Raw genomic sequence first — 21108 nt, 5'->3', positions numbered from 1 at the left:
ACCGTGCAGGCCTGGAGCTTGGGAGACAGGTGGAAAGGATCTGTGAGTTGTCAGATTATAGGTGGTAACTGAAGCCAAGCAGGTGAAGGAGGTTGTCCCAGAAGAGAGAGAGGGAGCTACAACTGAAACCTGAAACAGGCTAGAGGCCAGAAGCCTCTAAAAGAACCCAGCTCAAAAGGTGGGAAGAGAAGAGTGATCAGAAAGCAGAGGCAGAGTTCTAAGGAGGGAACGATCAGTGTCCTCAAATACTGTAGGGGAAGAACATTAAGGCAGAAGGGTGGTTTCAATGGAGTGGCTTGGGGGGAACCCAGATTATAAGGGCTATGAAGTGAAGAGGCAGCAAAGGAGGAGATTACTTTCTTTTTTTATTTATTTGACAGAGAGAGACAGCAAGAGAGGGAACACGAGCGGGGGGAGCAGAAGAGGGAGAAGCAGTCTTCCCACTGAGCAGGGAGCCCGATGCAGGCTGGGATCGTGACCTAAGCTGAAGGCAGATGCTTAACGAATGACCCACCCAGGCGCCCCAAGATTACTTACTTTCTTTTTCTTTTTTTTTCCCCCCCCCTGAGATTACTTTCTTAAACTTGGGACGATGAAGAAGAAAGACAGGGTGGTAAACTAGGAAGGGGGTAGAAGACAGGACCATGAGAGAAACTGGACCTTATGTGAAGGTTAAGGAGAAAGAGCAGATGAGGAGAAAGGTTCCACAGACCCAAGAAGAGATACTTCTTTCCAGAAAAAGAAGTAAAGAAAGACTGGGACATGGAAATAGCTTTGGTGTGCTCATGCTGCCTTACCAAAGTACCACAAACTGGTGGCATAAGTGACAGAAATGTATTATCTCGGTTCTAGAAGCTAGAAGTTCAAAATCAAGGCGTTGACAGTGTTGGTTCCTTCTGAGGGTGGTGAGGGAAAGATCTCTCCTTTGTAGATGGCTGTCTTCAGGCTCAAGTGACATTCTCCCTTATCTTCACATCATCTTCCCTCTGTCAACCATTTTATGTCGAAATTAACCCTTTTTGGGGCACCTGGATGGCTCAGTCGTTGGGTGTCTGCTCTCAGCTCAGGTCATGACCCAGGGTCTTGGAATTGAGCCCCACATCGGGCTCCCTGCTCAGGAGGAAGCCTGTTTCTCCCTCTGCCTCCCACTCCCCCTGCTTGTGTTCCCTCTCTCGCTATGTCTCTATGTATTGAATACATAAATAAAATCTTAAGAAAAAAAAAAGAAATTAACCCTTTAAAAAAAGATTTTTTATTAGAGAGAGAGCACGAGCAGGGGAAGAACAGAGGGAGAAGGAGAAGCAGACTCCCACTGAGCAGGGAGCCTGACACAGGGCTTAATCCCAGGACTCAGAGATCATGAGCTGAGTGGCAGGCAGATGCTTCACTGACCAAGCCACCCAGGTGCCCCTAAATTAACCCTGTTTTGAAGGACACCAGACATATCAGGGTCCACTCTAATAACTTCCGTGAAGACCTTATCTCCAAATAATGTCACATTCTGTGTTACTGTGGGTTGGGACTTGTACACACAGGCCCACACAGCTGGGAGGGAGCTGACATCTGATCACCTTTTCTGTGTGACGCTGAAATAGGTGGGGGCTGAGCTAGAGGATGGAAGGGGTAGATTATCAAGGAAAAGACTGTCAAAGACCCAGCTGACACTGGGGACTCAGAAGGACCCTGGCAATTAACACATACCATGGATCCTAAAAAAAAAAAAAAAAAAAAAGTCAATAACAACCACTAGAGTAGTGGGGTTTCTAGCCCTGGAACTACCAGAACGTTATGTGGCTGCTTGGCAGCAGGTAGGGAAGGTTCCTTACGATGCCCCTGGAGTTCAAGAGCAGGCCTCCACCCCAGAGCCAGCTGGCAGGGGCAAGTCAAAAGTCAAAACTCTGTCGAGCCCCAAGGCAAAGGTCTGGTTCCTTGACCAGGTTCACAAGACAGAAGTCTGGGTGTTAGAACTAGTGCTCAGCTCAGAGCACAACTGGAAGCCAAGCTGACTCGAGGTTGACCTTTCCCCAGAAGAATGACTTTAAATTCTCCCGGAAGAATAACCCAAAGCCTTGGCAGGTCTTGACTCGAAAGGAGGCTCAGAGCAGGGAGCAAAGCAAGTTATTACAAATGTGCAGGAAACTGCTTACCTGGCAGGGACTCCCCAAGGCCAGAGATGATTCTTTGAGACCAACAGTGCCTACAGGCGAGTTAGAAATTAACTTAAAATCCAAGTTCTGCTGTGGGTTGATTCAACTTTTTTTTTTTCTTTAATGTGTTTTGTTTCCAAGTTTCCCATTTTCGGAGATAGGCTAATGCTGATCCTGTCATTCCACCACTTAAGAGATCCTCTATTGGGGGTGCCTGGGTGTCTCAGTGGGTTAAGCCTCTGCCTTTGGCTCAGGTCATGATCTCAGGGTCCTGGGATGGAGCCCCGCATCAGGCTTTCTGCTCAGTGGGGAGCCTCAGTTTCCCCCCTCTCTCTCTGCCTACTTGTGATCTCTCTCTCTGTCAAATAAATAAATAAAATCTTAAAAAAAAAAAAAAAAAGACCCTCTGTTGGCTCCCACTGTGGTTATGACAAAAGCCAGTTGGCCAGCTGAGGCAACACATGACAAACCTCCATGGCAGCAAATATGGCGGCCCCCGAGTCCACAGGCCCAGAGGGGGCTGTTTCATGCGGTTTCTAACCAAAATCACAAAGAATTTTAAAACAAGAAGGAAGCCCATAACTATTCATTTACAACAAGAAATACAGTCATCAAAGCATTTAAGCTGGAGTATAAGCTCTTTGAAGATAGGACTCGAGAGCATTGTGCCTGGCACAGAGGAGGCACTCGTAGGTTTTGATTAAGTGAATGGTTAAAAAAAAAAAAAAAAAAGAAGAAGAAGAAAAGAAAAGGGCAAGGAGAGAGCAAGAAAATGAAATTATTATTATTATTATTATTATTAACATATAACGTGTTGTTTGTTTCAGGGGTACAGATCTGTGATTCATCAGTCTTTTTTTTTTTTAATTTTTTTTTTTTTATTTGACAGACAGAGATCACAAGTAGGCAGAGAGGCAGGCAGAGAGAGAGAGGAGGAAGCAGGCTCCCTGCTGAGCAGAGAGCCCGATGCGGGACTCGATCCCAGGACCCTGAGATCATGACCCAAGCCGAAGGCAGCGGCTTAACCCACTGAGCCACCCAGGAGCCCATGTGATTCATCAGTCTTACACAATTCACAGCGCTCACCATAGCCCAGAGCCTCCCCAATGTCCATCCCCTAGCCACCCCATCCCTCTCACCCCCCCTCCCCTCCAGCATCCCTCAGTCTGTTTCCTGAGATTAAGAGTCTCTCAAGGTTTGTCTCCCTCACTGGTAAGAAAGTGAAATTCTTGGCTAACAGGTAGTGAAAGCAATGCAAATCAAAACTACAGTGAGGTAGATATGACCTCTTGCCTGTTAGAATGGGTATTATCAAAAAGACAAGAAAAAGCAGGTGTTCACGAGGATGTGGAGAAAAGGGAACCCTTCTGCACTGTCAGTGGGAAAGTAAATTAATTGGGACAGCCACTATGGAAAACAGTATGGGAGGTTCCTCAAAAAATTAAAAATAGAACTACCATGTGATCTAGTGATTTCACTTCTGGGTATTTATCCAAAAGAAATGAAATCACTGAAAAAGGTATTTGTACCCCCCACATTCATAGCGGCATTATTTACAACAGTCAAAACAGGGAAAGAACCTAAGTGTCCACTGATGGATGGATGGATGGATGGATGAAGAAAATGTGGTGTGTGTGTGTGTACACATACATATGTATATATATGGAATGGAATAGTATTCAGCCAAGAAAGGGAAGGAAATCTTGCCATTTGTAACAACATGATGGGTGTTGAGGGCATTACGCTAAATGAAACAAATCAGACAGAAAGAAAAATATTGTATGACCTCACTTATGTATAAAATCTAAAAAAATCCCACTCAGACACAGAGAACAGTTTGGGGGTTACCAGAGGTGGGGGTGGGAGATGGGTGAAATGAGTGAAGGTGGTTAAAAGATAGAAACTTCTAGTTACAAGATAAATAAGTTCTGGGGATGTCATGTACAGCCTGGTGATTATGGTTAACAATACTGTATTTAAATCACAAGAAAAACATAACTCTGTGAGATGATGGATCCTAACTTACTGTGGTAACCATTTTGCAGTATATACATGTATGCAATCAGGTACACCTGAAGCTAATACTATGTTATATGTCAATTATATCTCAATAAAACTCGGGGTGGGGAATGAAATTCTCATCATAACCGAAAGCCCCATTCTCTAGAGGAATGCTGTTGAGGAACTGGGTTAAAATCTGATGATGGCTTAGGGAAGTTCTGATTCCTTCCCTAGACTGAGCACCACCAGAGAGAGCCATACAGGACTCACCTTTGAGTCCCCAATCCTAGTTTCCAGAAGATGCTCAGCACATCACGAGTGCTGAGTTTAGTCATCACATTAATGTCCATTACCTCAGGATCTTAGAAAGGTTTTCTTTTTCGAAATTTCAGTCCACATTTGCTTGAACGGCTCACAGGAGGCATTTTTCCTTCTTTCTGAAGACAAAGCCACAGTCCTGCTTGGTCTAGGCTGGGCATGGCTTGCCCCATTCTTGCTGGTGCTTGCTTTAGAAAGGGACATGTGACCCAATGGGGTGGGGATGGGAAGGGGAAATCTCTTGGCAGGTTCCTTGAGGAAGTGCTGTTTGCTCTTTAAAAGGGACACACACGAAAAAAATAACACTCCTTCTTCCACTGGGCATTTTCATGACTGGATGTGAGGCCTGGGGTGGTTGCAGACATCTAGACACCAGTGAGAGAATGAAGTCAAAATCTGAATGTGGTTAGAACCAAGACAGTCACAGAGAAGCAGACCTAGGGTCTGGAGATCCTACGTCTTGAGCTGCCCTACTACAGACTTTGTGTTCTGGGAAATGACAAATGCCCTTAACCGCTCATGCTGTTTTGAAGCAGTTTCTAATTATTGCAACAGAAAGCTTGCCTGGCTAAGATGGTTATACCATGAATGGCTGGTGAGTAAACTTTTGTAAGATCCTGAGTCGCTCTGGTGTTGCAGGTATAGACCAATTGATCTGATTACCTAATCCCAGGAAGGTTAGACTGACCTGAGTTGTCACTACCATTTAAAAAATATATTTTTAAAAATTTATTTTAGAGATAGAATGAGTGAGCCTGTGCTCATGTGAGAAGGGAGGGCAGAGGGACAGAGGGAGAGGGAGACAAGCCAACTCCCTGCTCCTGCTTAATCCTGTGACCCTGAGATCATGACCTGAGGCAGACCGAGTCGGATGCCTAACAGACTGGGCCACCCAGGTGCTCTGAATTTTTACTGCTTTTTGAACAGGTTTTGGATGAGGAATGGTGTAGGACGATCCTAGGCGATCTGGGGTTTGAAAAAAAACAAAGTTGGGGCACCTGGGTGGCTCAGTAGGTTAAGCATCCAACTCTTGATTTTGGCTCAGGTCACAATCTCAGGGATGTGGGATAGAGCCCCACCTCTGGCTCCATGCTGGGCATGGAGTCTGCTTGTCTCTCTCTGTCTGCTCCTCCCTAGTGCTCAAGAGAGCGTGCTGTATCTCCCCCACTCACCTTCTCTCCCTCTCTCTCAAATAAGTAAATAAGATCTTTTTTTTTTTAAGATTTTATTTATTTATTTGACACAGAGAGAGAGAGAGATCACAAGTAGGCAGAGAGGCAGGCAGAGAGAAAGGGGAAAGCAGGCTCCCTGCTCAGCAGAGAAGCCCCATGTGGGGCTCAATCCCAGGACCCTGAGATCATGACCTGAGCTGAAGGCAGAGGTTTAACTCACTGAGCCACCCCAGCACCCCAAATAAATAAGATCTTAAACAACAACAACAACACAGCCAAACTCTTCATTTTCAGAAGCAAAGATGTTCAGAGGAGCCACTATTATAATGGGTAGGAAATAAAACACGTGGAAACAGGGACTGACATGGGGAAAATAATGTTCATGATTTTATAGCAGCTTTTCAGATTTTAGTCTTGTATTAACGAAGGGGGACTTGGGATTGAGTCTCCCGTCTTCTGCCTACATCATTAAAATGAGATTTTTATCCTTAGAGAGATGAGAATACAGTGAAGAGCAATTAGTAGCTACTTCCTCCCTCAGGGGCGCCTGGGTGGCTCAGTCAGTTCAGCGCCTGACTCTTGGTTTAGGGTCATGAGGTCAGGCTCCACTCAAGGCAGAGTCTGCTTGAGATTTGGTCTCTCCCTCAATCTATCCTTCCCTCTCCATGCACGTTCATGGACTCTCTCTCTCTCTCTCTAAAAAAAAATTTTTTTTTAAAAAGATACTTCCTCAAATAGAGATGGTTGATGCAAGTCTCATAACATGTAAGCATGGAGTCTTGTATTTAGGCAAAGATTTCTAGTTCTGGCTCCTACTATTACAGAATGACCATCCTGCCTCCTGCAATGTAAGTTATATAGCATGAATGCTATGGTTATTCACTGAAAGTTATTTTATTTTACTTTTTAAGATTTTGTTCATTTATTTGACAGAAAGAGACACAGCAAGAGAGGGAACACAAGCAGGGAGAGTTGGAGAGGGAGAGGGAGGCTTCCTGCCAAGCAGGGAGCCCAATGTGGGGCTCAATCCCAGGACCCTCAGATCATGACCTGAGCCGAAGGCAGACACTTAACCAACTGAGCCACTCGGGCATCCCTAATTAGTGCCTTTTTTTTCTTTTTTAAGGTTTTATTTTTTTATTTGAGAGACAGACATCACAAGTAGGCAGAGAGGCAGGCAGGGAGAGAGAGGAGGAAGCAGGCTTCCTGCTGAGCAGAGAGCCGGATGTGGGGCTTGACTCCAGGACCATGGGTCATGACCTGAGCCGAAGGCAGAGGCTTTAACCCACTGAGCCACCCAAGTGCCCCTAATTAGTGCCTTTTTCAAAGAGACCCCAGGCAGCTCTCCCCTAAGCCCACCTGCTCTCACATGTCGAGTATACTCTCTCCTTAATAAACTTTCCTGCCTGCATGACTCATCCTCAAAAAAAAAGGGGGGGGGTGGAGAGAAAGAGGCCCCTCTCCCCTCCCCTTTAAGGACACAGGAACCAGGAAGTGGGCTCTCACCAGACACTGAATATGCAGGTGTACTTGACCTTGGATTTCCCAGCCACCAGAACTATGAGAAATAAATTTCTGTGTATAAGCCACCCAGTTGTTGGTAATTTATTATCACAGCCTCAACTGGCTAAGAAACCTGTATATATATGAAATTATATGCATACAAAGTTATACTTCAAGGCACAGTTTACAACAGGAGTTTGGGAATCCTATAGAGACAGGTTAAATAAACGATGGTATATCTTCATAGTAGAATAGTATGCAAATGTAAAAATCAACAGCAAAAGAGATCTCTACATACTGACATGGAAATGTTTCTAAGATATGTTTCTTAGGTTTTTTAAAAGCCAGATTTTTTTAATTTTTTAAATTTAATAATTTTTAAATGTTTCTTAGATTTTTTAAAAGCCAGATGCATAAGTGTGGATATAAGGCTGCTTTTAGTGTATGAAAAGGGAAAATAATATATTTTTTAGTAGACTCCACACCCATTGGGGCCCAATGCAGTGCTTAATTTTAAACTCACGACCCTGAGATCGAGACCTGAGCTGAGACCCAGAGTCAGACACTCAACCGACTGAGCCACCCTGGCGCCCAAGAAAATAAAACATTCTTATTATTTTTACTTGCATAAAGAATCACTTGTGTAATACACAAAGGGCAAATAAAAGTGGGGAACTAAAGTGGCCTCCAAGATAGATGGGATAGGTATATCATTTTTTTTATTTGAACCATAAGAATGCATTACCTGTTTTTGTTTTGTTGTTGTTGTTAAATATAACTCAGGACTCTACAGGTCAATTACATGAGTCTCTTAAGATGGGGCCCGGGTGGGTTGGGGAGGGTTTATTTTATTTTTTTTTGTTTTTATGCTGCTCAAGTGATCAAATGTTCAGCAAAGTTTAGGGATGCCTGGGTGGCTCATTTGGTTGAGCGACTGCTTTTGGCTCAGGTCACGATCCTGGAGTCCCAGGACTTAGTCTCACAGCGGGCTCCCTGCTTGGCAGGGACTCTGCTTCTCCTTCTGACCCTCCCCTTCTCGTGTTCTCCTCTTTCTCTCTCTCTTTCAAACAAATAAATAAATAAATCTTAAAAAAAAAAAATCACTGTTTTAGGCCTCAGTCTCAGATGAAACACGGGGTCAGAGAGGTACAGTTGACCCTTGAACAACACAGGGGTTAGTAAAAAATTCTGTGCAGTCAAACTCCACAGGTAGGGGTGCCTGGGTGGCTCAGTTGTTTACGCATCTGCCTTCAGTTCCGGTCATAATCTCAGGGTCCTGGATCTCCCTCTGCCTCTGCCCTTCCCCACTGGCCACCCTCCCCCACTCATGTTCTCTCTCAGTCTCAAATAAATACAAAAAATAAATAGTCTTATAAAAACGTCCACATGTAACTTTTGACTCCACAAAAACTTAACTATTGGGGCACCTGGGTGGCTCAGTCAGTCGTGACTGCCTTCAAGCTCAGGTTCTGATCTCAGGGTCCTGGGATCCAGCCCCGCACTGGGCTCCCTGCTCAGCAGGCAGTCTGCTTCTCCCTTCCCTCTGCCTCTCCCCCTGCCCCAGCTTGTACTCTCTCTCTCCCTCACTTGTTCTCTCTCAAATAAATAAAATCTTGAAAGGAAGAAGAAGGAAGGAAGGGAGGAAGGAAGAGAAGGAGGGAAAGAAATCATAGGAAGGGGAGCCTGAGTGGCTCATTTGGTTAAGCGTCTTCCTTCGGCTCAGGTCATGATCCCAGTCAGGGTCCTGGGACCAAGCCCCATGTGTGCTTGATGCCCAGCAGGGAAATGGCTTCTCCCTCTCCCTCTGCCCCTTCACCGCTACCCGCTACCCTATTCTTGCTCTCTCTCTCTTGCTCTGCTCTCTCCCCTCTCTCTCAAATAAACAAAATCTTAAAAAAAAAAAAATGGAAAAGAAAATACATTTGTAATACTGTAGTGTATTTATCAATAAAGATCCACATGTGGGGCGCCTGGGTGGCTCAGTGGATTAAGCTGCTGCCTTCGGCTCAGGTCATGATCTCAGGGTCCTGGGATCGAGTCCCGCATCGGGCTCTCTGTTCGGCAGGGAGTCTGCTTCTCTCTCTCTCTGCCTGCCTCTCTACTTGTGATTTCTCTCTGTCAAATAAATAAATAAAATCTTTAAAAAAAAAAAAAAAAAGATCCACATGTAAGTGGACTCCTGTAGTTCAAACCTATGTTGTTCAAGGGTCAACTGCAGCTTTGTGTTGTGGGCGTGGGTAGTTTTTGGTCTTTGCTCTGTGTTCTAGAACCTAATTCTGGTGGCTCAAGTCCCCCGTTATAGCAGTGCCTGGGTGGCTCAGATGGTTAAGCGGCTGCCTTTGGCTCAGGTCATGATCCCAGGGTCCTTGGTTCAAGTCCCACATCCTGCTCTCTGCTCAGTGGAAAGCCTGCTTCTCCCTGTCCCTCTGCCTGTTCCTCCCTTACTTGTGTTCTCTCTCTCTCTTGTTGTCAAATAAATTTAAAAATCTTAAAAAAAAAAAAAGTCCCCCCCCTTATGGATGGACTACTATCCCTAGATGAAGGAGCTCCATCTGGGTGGGTTAAATGATAAATGTTGATGGTGCTGTGGGATGTAACCAGGGATGGTGTGCCAGGCTGTCTGAAATATGGAGCTGGTCAGACATAGAGATGGAGTAAGATGCAAGTAAACACTGTATTTAGTTATCAGGGGTAGATGGTCAGAGATGGTAATAAGGGACTTTTTCAGGGGACAGAAGGTCTGTAGAGGTTGTGGTAATGACCCTAAAAAACCCTAAGTCACACTGGGAACGGGACAGAGCACACATTCCATATGGAAGATGGCAAACAATGTTTCACAGCCCAAACGTATCCCCTGACTTTTTGTATGGCCTATGGCCCAAGAATGGCTTTACATCTTTAAATGGCTGAGTTGGGGGGAAGAAATGAAAAGAAGGATATTTCATGACAAATGAAAATTACATGAAATTCAAATTTCAGGATCCATAATGTTTTATTGAAATAAATCTACAGGGGCACCTGGGTGGCTCAGTGGGTTAAAGCCTCTGCCTTCAGCTCAGGTCATGATCCTGGGGTCCTGGGATCGAGCCCCACATCGGGCTCTCTGCTCAGCAGGAGTCTACTTCCTCCTCTCTGTCTCTGCCTGCCTCTCTGCCTACTTGTGATCTCTGTCTGTCAAATAAATAAATGAAATCTTAAAAAAAAAAAAAAAGAAATCGACACTCACACCCATCGGAAGAAAGCCACATGTTGTTTATGGCCACTTTCCTACTATGGTGGCATAGTCGAATCGTTGTGATAGAGACTATCTGTGGATCTTTTGCACTGCTGTTCTACTGTGCACCCTACAGATTGCAGTGACACAGTTTATAACTCAACAGAGCTCCAAATGCCATGTTGTCATTGCACCATGGCATTTCAGTTTTTTACTCCCATGCACGTCCATTGTGAAAAGAAGAAAAGCAAACTCACTTCCAAGGCAAAGTGGAGGGTAGAATTTTTTTGGTTTTGAATTAAATGGCAGTGCATTGGGTTTATCATACAGTGACATCGTATCTGTGCTGAAAGAATGCAACATATATCACTAATATATTACGCTAATCCATCATCATGGTATCCCCAACTCGCGGGAGAACAACAGCCAGAAAAAGACAAAAAATTCAAGATGGAATGGCTCATAGCTCATCAGAATTTCTTCACAAAAATAAATGAAAATGAAGTTGCAATCAAAGTGATTTCCAAGTGGCTCATTTGTTAGCCAAAGAAAGCTGCTCACTGATGCTAAGGTAATTAGATTGTGTCCACAGAAAATATACTTATTTTGGACTCTTAGTCATTTAGTGAGAACAGTTGTTCAAAGATGAGAGGCCACTGGGGGTATCATCAACACTCAATTAAGAACAAGACAGGTTCTAGTTCAAGATGGTGATACAGGAAGATCCTGAGCTCATCTCCTCCCACAGACACATTAAGTCTACAGCAACAAATGGAACAATTTCTTCTTAAAAAAAGCAACAACCCTAAAGCCCTGTGAAATGACAACTATTCTTCAGGCAAATGAGAAGGCCACACTGAAGTGGCTAGGAGAAGCTGAGAAACAGTCTCACCATAATCTCTACTCCTAATGCAGCAACCCACAACTGATAGAAAATTCAAAACTCCCTGAGGAGTAAAGGGTTTGAACCCCATGTCAGTTGAGGTGAACCCTCAACTTTTAGGACCTGCACCTGAGAGGCAAGCCCCCAGAACACCTCACTCTGAAAAGCAGTGTGGCCCCCTTCCCAAACCCACACAACTGTAGCAATCGGAGAGATGATGGCTCTTAAAGGATCTGGAAGCTTGGACTTCCACAGCCCAGAGCCCAGCTCAGAGGCAGCCCATACAGCCCAGACTCAAAGTGAGAGAGGCCCACCTGCTTATATTGAAGGGTAGGCCAGAGGGGCAGGCATCTAAGTAATTTTCCACACACATCTAGGAGCATGCTGGAGTATTCTCTGGGATGGATTGGTAGGTGCCATCTTTGCACTCACCCTTTGCCATGCTCCAGAGCACTAGTATCTTCCAGAAGGAAGCTTTTACATATGTCAGGCTCTGGCTCTGGAGGCCGAGAGAGATTGCGTTCCTGGTCCTATGGGACTGTAATAATCAGGGTCACTCAGAAAGGAGCTTGTAGCCCCATCTGGCACCCTGATTTTTGTCTCTGTTGTCAGGGACACCTCTACATTGCCTGGCTTTGGTGAGACCTATGGTGCAGGATCCCACAGGATTGTAACCAATGGAGAAAGAGTTCTTAAAAAATTACCACACCCTGGGCACAGCAAGAGGCAATGGATGCAGGAGCTGCCTTCCTGTGAAGGAGGCCTAGTAGCTAATCATCAGATTTTTGCAACTGATGCCCAGAAGTCACTGCCAGATTGTCTGCCCAGTAGCACTTATGGGTGTAGTCCCATGAGACCATATATATATGTGCATATTTTTTAAAGCTGCTGCCTGAGAGTCTGGATTTCAAACAACCTGCATCTAGGCACTGAGATCTCCCTCAGTTTGAGACACTGACAGGTCTTGACACAGCTTCAACTACTGGGGGCTATTAGAAATATAATACATTGCCTGTCCAAGCACAAAGGTTTGGGGGGACAACAAAGAACTGGGGCAGGTTTGAATGACAAGAACTACCTCCTACATGAGGCCATTGTTTCAAGACTGTCAGAGGTAGCTGTTTCATCTACTGTACAAAAACAGAGTCAAGCAAAATGAAGAAATGGAGGAATATATACCAAATGAAAGAACAAGATAAAACCTCAGGGGGGAAAAACTTTAATGAAACAGGGAGAAGTAATTTCCCTGATAAAGAGTATAAAGTAAGGGTCATAAGATGCTCACCAAACTGGGGAGAAGAATGGATGAACACAGTGAGAATTTCAACAAAGAGATGGAAAATATAGGTACCAAATAGAAGTCAAATAGCTGTAGAATTCAATAACTGAAATAAGAACTACACCAGGGTTTATCACCAGACTAGATGAAGCAGAAGAAAGAATCAGTCAACTGGAAGACAATGCAGCAGAACTCAGTCAATCAGAGCAGCAAAAAGAAAAAAGAAAAAAGTAAAGACAGCATAAGGAGTTATGGATAACATCAAAGGACTAACATTTGCATTGTAGGACTCCCAGAAGGAGTTAAGAAGAGAAAAGGGCAGAAATATTTTTTGAAGAAATAATAGCTGAAAACTTCCCTAACCCAGGAAAGTAACCAGACATCCAGATTCAAGAAGCCCTAAAAATTCCATATATAATAAACTCAAGGGGACTCACACCAAGACACATTATAATTAAAATGTCAAAATTAAAGAAAAAAATGTTAAAAGCAGCAAGAGAAAAACAACTTGTTTTGTACAAGGGAAACCCCATTAGAATATCAGCGGATTTTACAAAAGAAGCTTTGCAGGCCTGGGTACCTGGGTGGCTCAGTTGGTTAAGCATCTGCCTTCGGCTCAGGTCATGATCCCAGGACCCTGAGATTGAGCCCCTCATGGGGCTCTCTGCTCAGCAGGGAGCCTGCTTCTCCCTCTCCCTCTGCCCCTCCTCCTGCCCATGCTCCCTCTCGCTCTCTCTCAAATATATAAAAACTTTTTTTTTAAAAAAGCAGCAGCAGTAGCTTTGCAGGCCAGAAAGGACTGGCATGATATGTTTAAGAAAGGGCGGGGGGGGGGGGGGACCTTTCAGCAAACAGCACTCTACCCAGCACAGTTATTCAGAATTGAAGGAGAGATGAAGAGTTTTCCTGACAAGCAGAAGCTAAAGCACAAGCACCACCACTAAAAAGTGCCTTATAAGGAATGTTAAGATGAAAAGAAAGGACCCTAATTAATATAAGAAAACATGAAAGAAGAAATCTCACTGGAAAGGTAAATATATATAGTAAGGGCACTTATGAAGGCTAAAACAGGAAAGTATTAAAAATTACTATGATGACCATAACTGGTTAAGGGATACACAAGATAAAAAGACGTCAAATGTGGGTTGCCTGGATGGCTGGGTTGGTTGACCGTCCAGCTCTTGATTTCGGCTCAGGGAATGATCTCAGGGTTGTGAGATCGAGCCCCATGTCAGGATCCAAGGGTGGACCCTGCTTTGGGTTCTCTTTCTCCCTCTCCTTTTTCCCCTCCCCCTCTAAAAAAGTAAATTTAAGGAAAAAAGTAAAATATGACATCAAAAACATAAAACATGGGAGTGCCTGGCTGACTCAGTTGGCTCTTAATCTTGAGGTTGAGAGTTCAAACCCCATATTTTGTGTAGAGACTACTTAAATAAGTAATATAAATATAAATTTTTTAAAAATTGGAAAAATGAGACAATTATTCACATTGTCACTCTGACAGTATCAGAAAAGAAAACTTTAAAACCCCCCACACACAAAATATGTTGCTTACAAGAAGGAAAGGTGAAGTCATCTATAAATCTAGATTATATTCAGCTATAGCAACACTGAAGTCCTTCTGGGCAAGGGAAGGACACAGATAAGATGTTCCTGACCAAAACAAACCAAACCAAAAAAACCAATGATATTGAGTGATTTTCCTTGATGATTACCAATGGGATGAGAGATGTTACCAACAGTGCTCAGTTGCTGTTGTTTGAGGTGTCAATGCCAAGTCTGAAGTCACTGAAAAGTAAGGCTCTTTGAGGAATCTGCATGGAACAACAACAGGCAAGAATACCTTTGAAAAAACTGAGAAAACACTAATAAGATATAACCTGAAGGGGAATCTGCTAAGATGTGTTAATTGATGGAGGTAAAACTTTGTGAAGCAGAAGGCTTAGCTGGATAAATTTATGAAGGTCTAGAAGAGATAAGAACTTTAGAGCCTATGGTTCTTCACTGGACTCAAATTACTCATCAGGAACTAACTTGCAGAAAATATTTGAATCTATCATATGTTATTGAACTAGAATTATCAACACTGAACTTCATTTGCTGTTGTATTTATCCATCATCAGGTCTATGAAGTTTTGTCAGAGATAGAAGCTGAATATTGTGACTTGCTCTACTCTATAGCATTTTGATGGCTTAGCAGTGATAAAGTTTTATTGCAGTTTTCTTCCCCCAGCTCAGAGCCAAGATTGAAATTTTTCAAAACACAGAAATATTCCAAACCATCATTACTGAATAACTGGAAATTGGCTTTTACTACAGGCTTGATAGTGTTTGTCAATGAATTCAAACTAAAATTACAGAGCAGAAGAGTGCTCATATGTGAAGTGTATACAGTAGCAATCATTTTGCCAATAATGTTTTGAATCACAAAGAATGTGAAACAGCTTTATACACTTCCTGTAATGTCAAAAATTAAAACAAGAAGCAATATCTCCAGACCTTGATGTCAAGTGCAATGGAAATTTCCATATTTCAAAGTCCACTTAATTGTGCAATAGAGGAGCTTCCACCTAACCTTCAAATGCAAATGACTAATCTGCAATGTAATAATAGCCTAAAAGGCAAACACAGGGAGAAGAATGTAACAGAATTCTGTACATGCCTTTCAACAATAAATATGCTCAACTAAAATCATGCTCATGGACTGATAGCAATATGGGCTGTACCATTTGGATGGAGACGTTTTCAAAGATGATATATGTAAAGTCTCATTACAGATCGGCATTAATAGCTCAATATCTGATCATACGGAACACCAACCTTGAACCCAATTAAGCAAAATGTCATCCCATAAAATTTCATTCTTCTCATTCACATACATGGATGATAAGAAAGTTATACTCAATTACTGTTTTTTTTTAAAGATTTTATTTATTTATTTGACAGTCACAAGTAGGCAGAGAAGCAGGCAGAGAGAGAGAGGGAAGCAGGCTCCCTGCTGAGCAGAGAGCCCGAACTGGGGCTGGATCCCAGGACCCTGGGATCATGACCTGAGCCAAAGGTAGAGGCTTTAACCCACTGAGCCACTCAGGTTCCCCCTCAATTACTGTTATATTTTGAATTGGATTTAACATATTTGTAGGAATTTTTTCTCTTGTTATACAAGTACCTACATAAATAATACTGTTGATTTTCCTCTTGGCCTGCAAAACCTAAATTATTACTATCTGGCCCTTTACAGAAAAATATGGTACCCCCCCACTCCCCATGCCATAGAGTTGAATGGAACTGATTTCTTTGAACTAAGCTAAGTCCTCTCGTGGAAGGATCATCTTGCTCAGAATATTATTAACGACATTCCAGAGTGCTCTAAAATCCAGAGGAAACAAGAAAATATGCCATCCAGCCCACAAGTAACTAAATGATAAGAAAGTGAACTTATATAAAAGAGGTGACAGAGCAATTACAACTACATTAGAAAATGGCAAGGAGGGGTGCCTGGGTGGCTCAGTGGGTTAGGCCTCTGCCTTCGGCTCGGGTCATGGTCTCAGGGTTCTGGGATTGAGCCCCACATCGGGCTCTCTGCTCAGCAGGGAGCCTGCTTCCTCCTCTCTCTCTCTGACTCTCTGCCTCCTTGTGATCTCTGCCTGTCAAATAAAATCTTAAAAAAGAAAAGAAAAGAAAATGGCAAGGAGAACATGACCACACTTTAAAACACTAGAATAGGGGCACCTGTCTGGCTCAGTCAGAAGAACATGTGACTTGGGATCTTGGGGTCATGAGTTTGAGCCCCATGTTGGGTGTAGAGATTACTAAAAAAAATAAAAATACAACTTAAAAAAAATCACTAGAATAAAGTGGGACAATGCTTTCTGTAGTGGTCAGTAGAGCTTCTGGATATGGCAGCTAAGCCTAGTTCAGAGAGATCACTTTTGGAAAGAAGTGATGATTAAGTTGATATTTTAAATAGCTTGGTATAGAAAATTATAATGGGGATATGAACATTATTAACATTGTAGTAGCAAAGTAATAGGAGGGAGAAATCATCAATGAGCTCCTTTTTTGTTTTAGGGAGGTAAACTTAGAAATACCTGTAAAGGGGCACCTGGGTGGTTAAGCCTCTGCCTTCCATTCAGGTCATGATCTCAGGGTCCTGGGATGAGCCCTGCATCAAGCGCTCTGCTCAGTGGGGAGCCTGCTTCCCCCTCTCTCTCTGCCTGCCTCTCTGCCTCCTTGTGATCTTCTCTGTCAAATAAATAAATAAAACCTTAACAAAAAAGAAATACATGTAAAACAAGGGAGAAGAGTGACTGAGAAAAATTGATAACAGAGAAAATTTATTGCATAGGAAGAAAAGAGCTTAAAAAAAAGTTAATAAATCCAGTAGAAACTCAACAGGTGGGATGCCTGGGTGGCTCAGTCGGTTGAGCAGCTCCCTTTGGCTCAGGTCATGATCCCCAGGGTCTAGGGATCAAGTCCCCACATCTGGCTCCTTGCTCAGCAGGGAGCCTGCTTCTCCCTCTGCCTGCTCTGCCTGCCGCTCTCCCTGCTTGCGTGCATGAGCTCTCTCTGACAAATAAATAAATAAAATCTTAAAGAAAAAAAAAAAAAAGGAAACTCAGCAGGTCAACCAGTCCTTGTAGAGAAAGCATCTGAGAACCGCTAACCTTATGAAGTCAATGAAGTAAATTTATCAAGTATCTACACCTACATGGTCATGTCTCTTCTACTCTCAGAATTATTGCTGGCAAAGAATCGAGGGCAGGACAAAGGGACAGACACTTGTTCTCATGAACTTGGTAAAGCAACAACATAGGAACACTGCCTGGCCTTAACCATCACTAGAGGGATTAGACCTGCCCAGACAGAGCAGAACAAAGTCAACAGTAGGTCCTGAGGTTGCGCCCTCTCTACAGAGGGAGCCTTAGTGAATCTGAACAAGGTGCTTGAAAAGTCTTGTCAGTCCTTTGAGTCTAGATTGTCATTTTCTTTTTCTTTTTCTTTTTTTAAGATTTTATTTATTTGACAGAGATCACAAGTAGGCAGAGAGGCAGGCAGAGAGAGACTGAGAGAGGGAAGCAGGCTCCCTGCTGAGCAGAGAGCCTGATGTGGGACTTGATCCCAGGACCCCAAGATCATGACCCAAGCCGAAGGCAGAGGCTTTAACCCACTGAGCCACCCAGGCGTCCTCCAACACAGGGACATTCTTGTTTCTACCTTTATTCAGTCCATTCCACAGTAGACTTTCTGAAGCAAAAGGAGAGAATCTGATCCATCTGTAAGAGAAAATTTTCGAGAGGGGATCATGGGGGGCACCTGGGTGGCTCAGTGGGTTAAAGCCTCTGCCTTTGGCTCAGGTCATGTTCCCAGGGTCTTGGGATCGAGCCCCACGTCGGGCTCTCTGCTCAGTGGAGAGCCTGCTTCCCCCCTTTCTCTCTGCCTGCCTCTCTGCCTGCTTGTGATCTCTATCTGTCAAATAAATAAATTAAAAAAAAAAAAGAGGGGATCATGGCACTTTGGCAGTAGAAGGATGGTGGTATCTGAAATCCAAACTGGGGACAAATCCAACCACCCTTCTGTATTCTGGGACTGATATTCTGAGACTGATACTCCTTCCTGGTACTAAACTTTACTTTGGGAAGACTTCAGTTTCCTGATAGGTGAAATAAAGAAAATGGACTGAATTATAGGCAGTTGTGTGACAGTAAAGCCAGACTTTGAGTCAGAAGACCTGCCTTAAGAGTGCCAGCTCTTGGGTGCCTGGGTGGCTCAGTGGGTTAAGCCGCTGCCTTGGGCTCAGGTCATGATCTCAGGGTCCTGGGATCGAGCCGGGTCCTGGGATCAAGCCTTGAATCGGGCTCTCGGCTCAGCAGGGAGCTTGCTTCCTCCTCTCTCTCTGCCTGCCTCTCTGCCTACTTGTGATCTCTGTCAAGTAAATAAATAAAATCTTAAAAAAAAAAAAAAAAAGAGTACCAGCTCTTGGGACACCTGGGTGGCTCAGTGGGTTAAAGACTCTGCTGTCAGCTCAGGTCATGATCCCAGGGTCCTGGGATCGAGCCGGGTCCTGGGATCGAGCCTTGAATCGGGCTCTCGGCTCAGCAGGGAGCTTGCTTCCTCCTCTCTCTCCGCCTGCCTCTCTGCCTACTTGTGATCTCTGCCAAATAAATAAAATCTTAAAAAAAATAAAAAAAAGTGCTAGCTCTGCCCCCTGCAAATTACATAATTTATAACAGTTTATGGCTGCAAGTCACTTAACCTCTCTGAGCTTCTGGAACATTTATAAAAAAGGACTTCATGGGATATTGGTTGGAGTAAGTAAGATAATGTATTATGTGAACTTTAGTGAATTGGAAAGCACTATATAAATTAGGTATTATTGAGTTCTTCAGTTAAGTAAAAGATGCCTCAGATTTGACCCTGCAAATTAGAAAAATACTGACACAACTGACAGGAAAGGAGAAGCTGAAAGGCACAATTTAATCCAAATGGAAGCTTGCCTTGAACACAGGGGTTGATATAGAGCTAAACATCAGGTCCAAATAACTATTTGAAATATAGTTATTATGTTAATTAACAGGAAATAGTAACACCCTCTCTTTACCTTCACTACAATCAATCTTCATTTTTCCCTGGCTTCTCATCCTTATCCACCTACATTCAAACACTATTTATTTATTTATTTTTTTTAAAGATTTATTTATTTATTTATTTGACAGAGAGAGAGAGATCACAAGTAGACAGAGAGGGAGGCAGAGAGAGATAGAGAGGGAAGCAGGCTCTCTGCTGAGCAGAGAGCCTGATGGGGGACTCGATCCCAGAAACGTGAGATCATGACCTGAGCCGAAGGCAGCGGCTTAACCCACTGAGCCACCCAGGCACCCCTCAAACACTATTTATTAAGCATATAATATGTGCTGGGCACTGTGTTAGGCACTGGGAATACAAAAAGTAATAGTAAAGTAGGCTGGCCTCCAGATGCTCGAATTAGGAAGAGAGAGAAGCTTATAAGCAATCACAATGGAATGCGGTAAGAACTTAAGCTATGACCACAGTGGTTTGCACAGAAATCATAGGGGGTGGTCAGATTTTGTTCTACTTTTAGAATATCTGTGTTTCAGAGTCACCAATAGGTGACTCCTAAAGGGTTCATGATTAGCCTATCAAAGGAGAAGCTGTAGAGAGATTAAGGGATGAGCTTCTACACAGAAAGGCTGGAGAGAAAGGTGCTATCAAAAAGACCGAGAGCGGTGCCTGGGTGGCTCAGTTGGTTAAGCCGCTGCTCAGGTCATGATCCCAGAGTCCTGGGATCCAGCCCCGCATCAGGCTCTCTGCTCAGCAGGGAGCCTGCTTCCCTTCCTCTCTCTCTGCCTGCCTCTCTGCCTACTTGTGATCTCTGTCAAATAAATAAACAAAATCTTGAAAAAAAAAAAAAAAAAAAGACCAAGAAAGGGACCCATGAGTGGCTCAGTCTGTTAAGCATCTGCCTTTGGCTCAGTTCATGATCCCAGTGTCCAGAAATCGAGTCCTGTATCAGGCTTCCTGCTCAGCCTGCTTCTCCTTCTGCCTGCTCCGCCTGTAGCTCTGTTTGTGCTCTCTGTCCGACAAGTAAATAAATAAATAAAATCTAAAAAACAAAAAAAACAAGAAAGTGTATTTATTTTTTTATTTATTTTTATTTTTTTATTTTTTATTTTTATTTTTTTTTTTTTAAAGATTTTATTTATTTATTTGACAGAGAGAGATCACAAGTAGGCAGAGAGGCAGGCAGAGAGAGGGAGAGGAGGAAGCAGGCTCCCTGCCGAGCAGAGAGCCCGATGCGGGACTCGATCCCAGGACCCTGAGATCATGACCCGAGCCGAAGGCAGCGGCTTAACCCACTGAGCCACCCAGGCGCCCCTATTTTTATTTTTTTAAAGATTTTATTTATTTATTTGACAGTAGATGGAGAGGCAGGCAGAGAGAGAGAGAGAGAGAGAGAGAGGGAAGCAGGCTCCTTGCTGAGCAGAGAGCCCGGCGGGACTCGATCCCAGGACCCTGAGATCATGACCTGAACCGAAAGCAGCGGCTCAACCCACTGAGCCACCCAGGCGCCCCAAGAAAGTGTATTTAGAGAGGTAGAAGAAATTATGTTAGTGAGCCAGAAACTTAAAAAAAATAAAAATAAAATAAGCTTCCTGGGGGTTCCTGGATGGCTCAGTTAAGCACCTGCTTAAGATCATCACTCGGGTCATGATCTCAGGGTCCTGGGATGAACCTACATGGAGCTCAGCAACATATCTGCTTCTTCCTCTCCCTCTGCCCATGCCCCTTACTCATTTCACACTCTCTCTAATAAATAAAATCTTATTTTTTTATTTAAAAAAGATTTTATTTATTTTAGAGAGAGCAATAAAAAAATCTCATATGATGTTTAATGTCAAGCATTGTTTTTTTTTTTTAAGATTTTATTTATTTGAGAGATGGGGTGAGGGGGGCAGGTATCAGGCACTATTCCAAGCATTTTATGTGTATTAGCTTGTTTAATATATGAGCCATGGAATGATTAAGTAACTGGCCCAGGGTAACCCAGGTAGTCAGCTGGGAGCAGGATT

The sequence above is a fragment of the Mustela lutreola genome, chromosome 11 (assembly GCF_030435805.1).
Source record: "Mustela lutreola isolate mMusLut2 chromosome 11, mMusLut2.pri, whole genome shotgun sequence".
Classification (NCBI taxonomy): Eukaryota; Metazoa; Chordata; class Mammalia; order Carnivora; family Mustelidae; genus Mustela; species Mustela lutreola.
Note: the sequence above shows the minus strand (reverse complement) of the source record.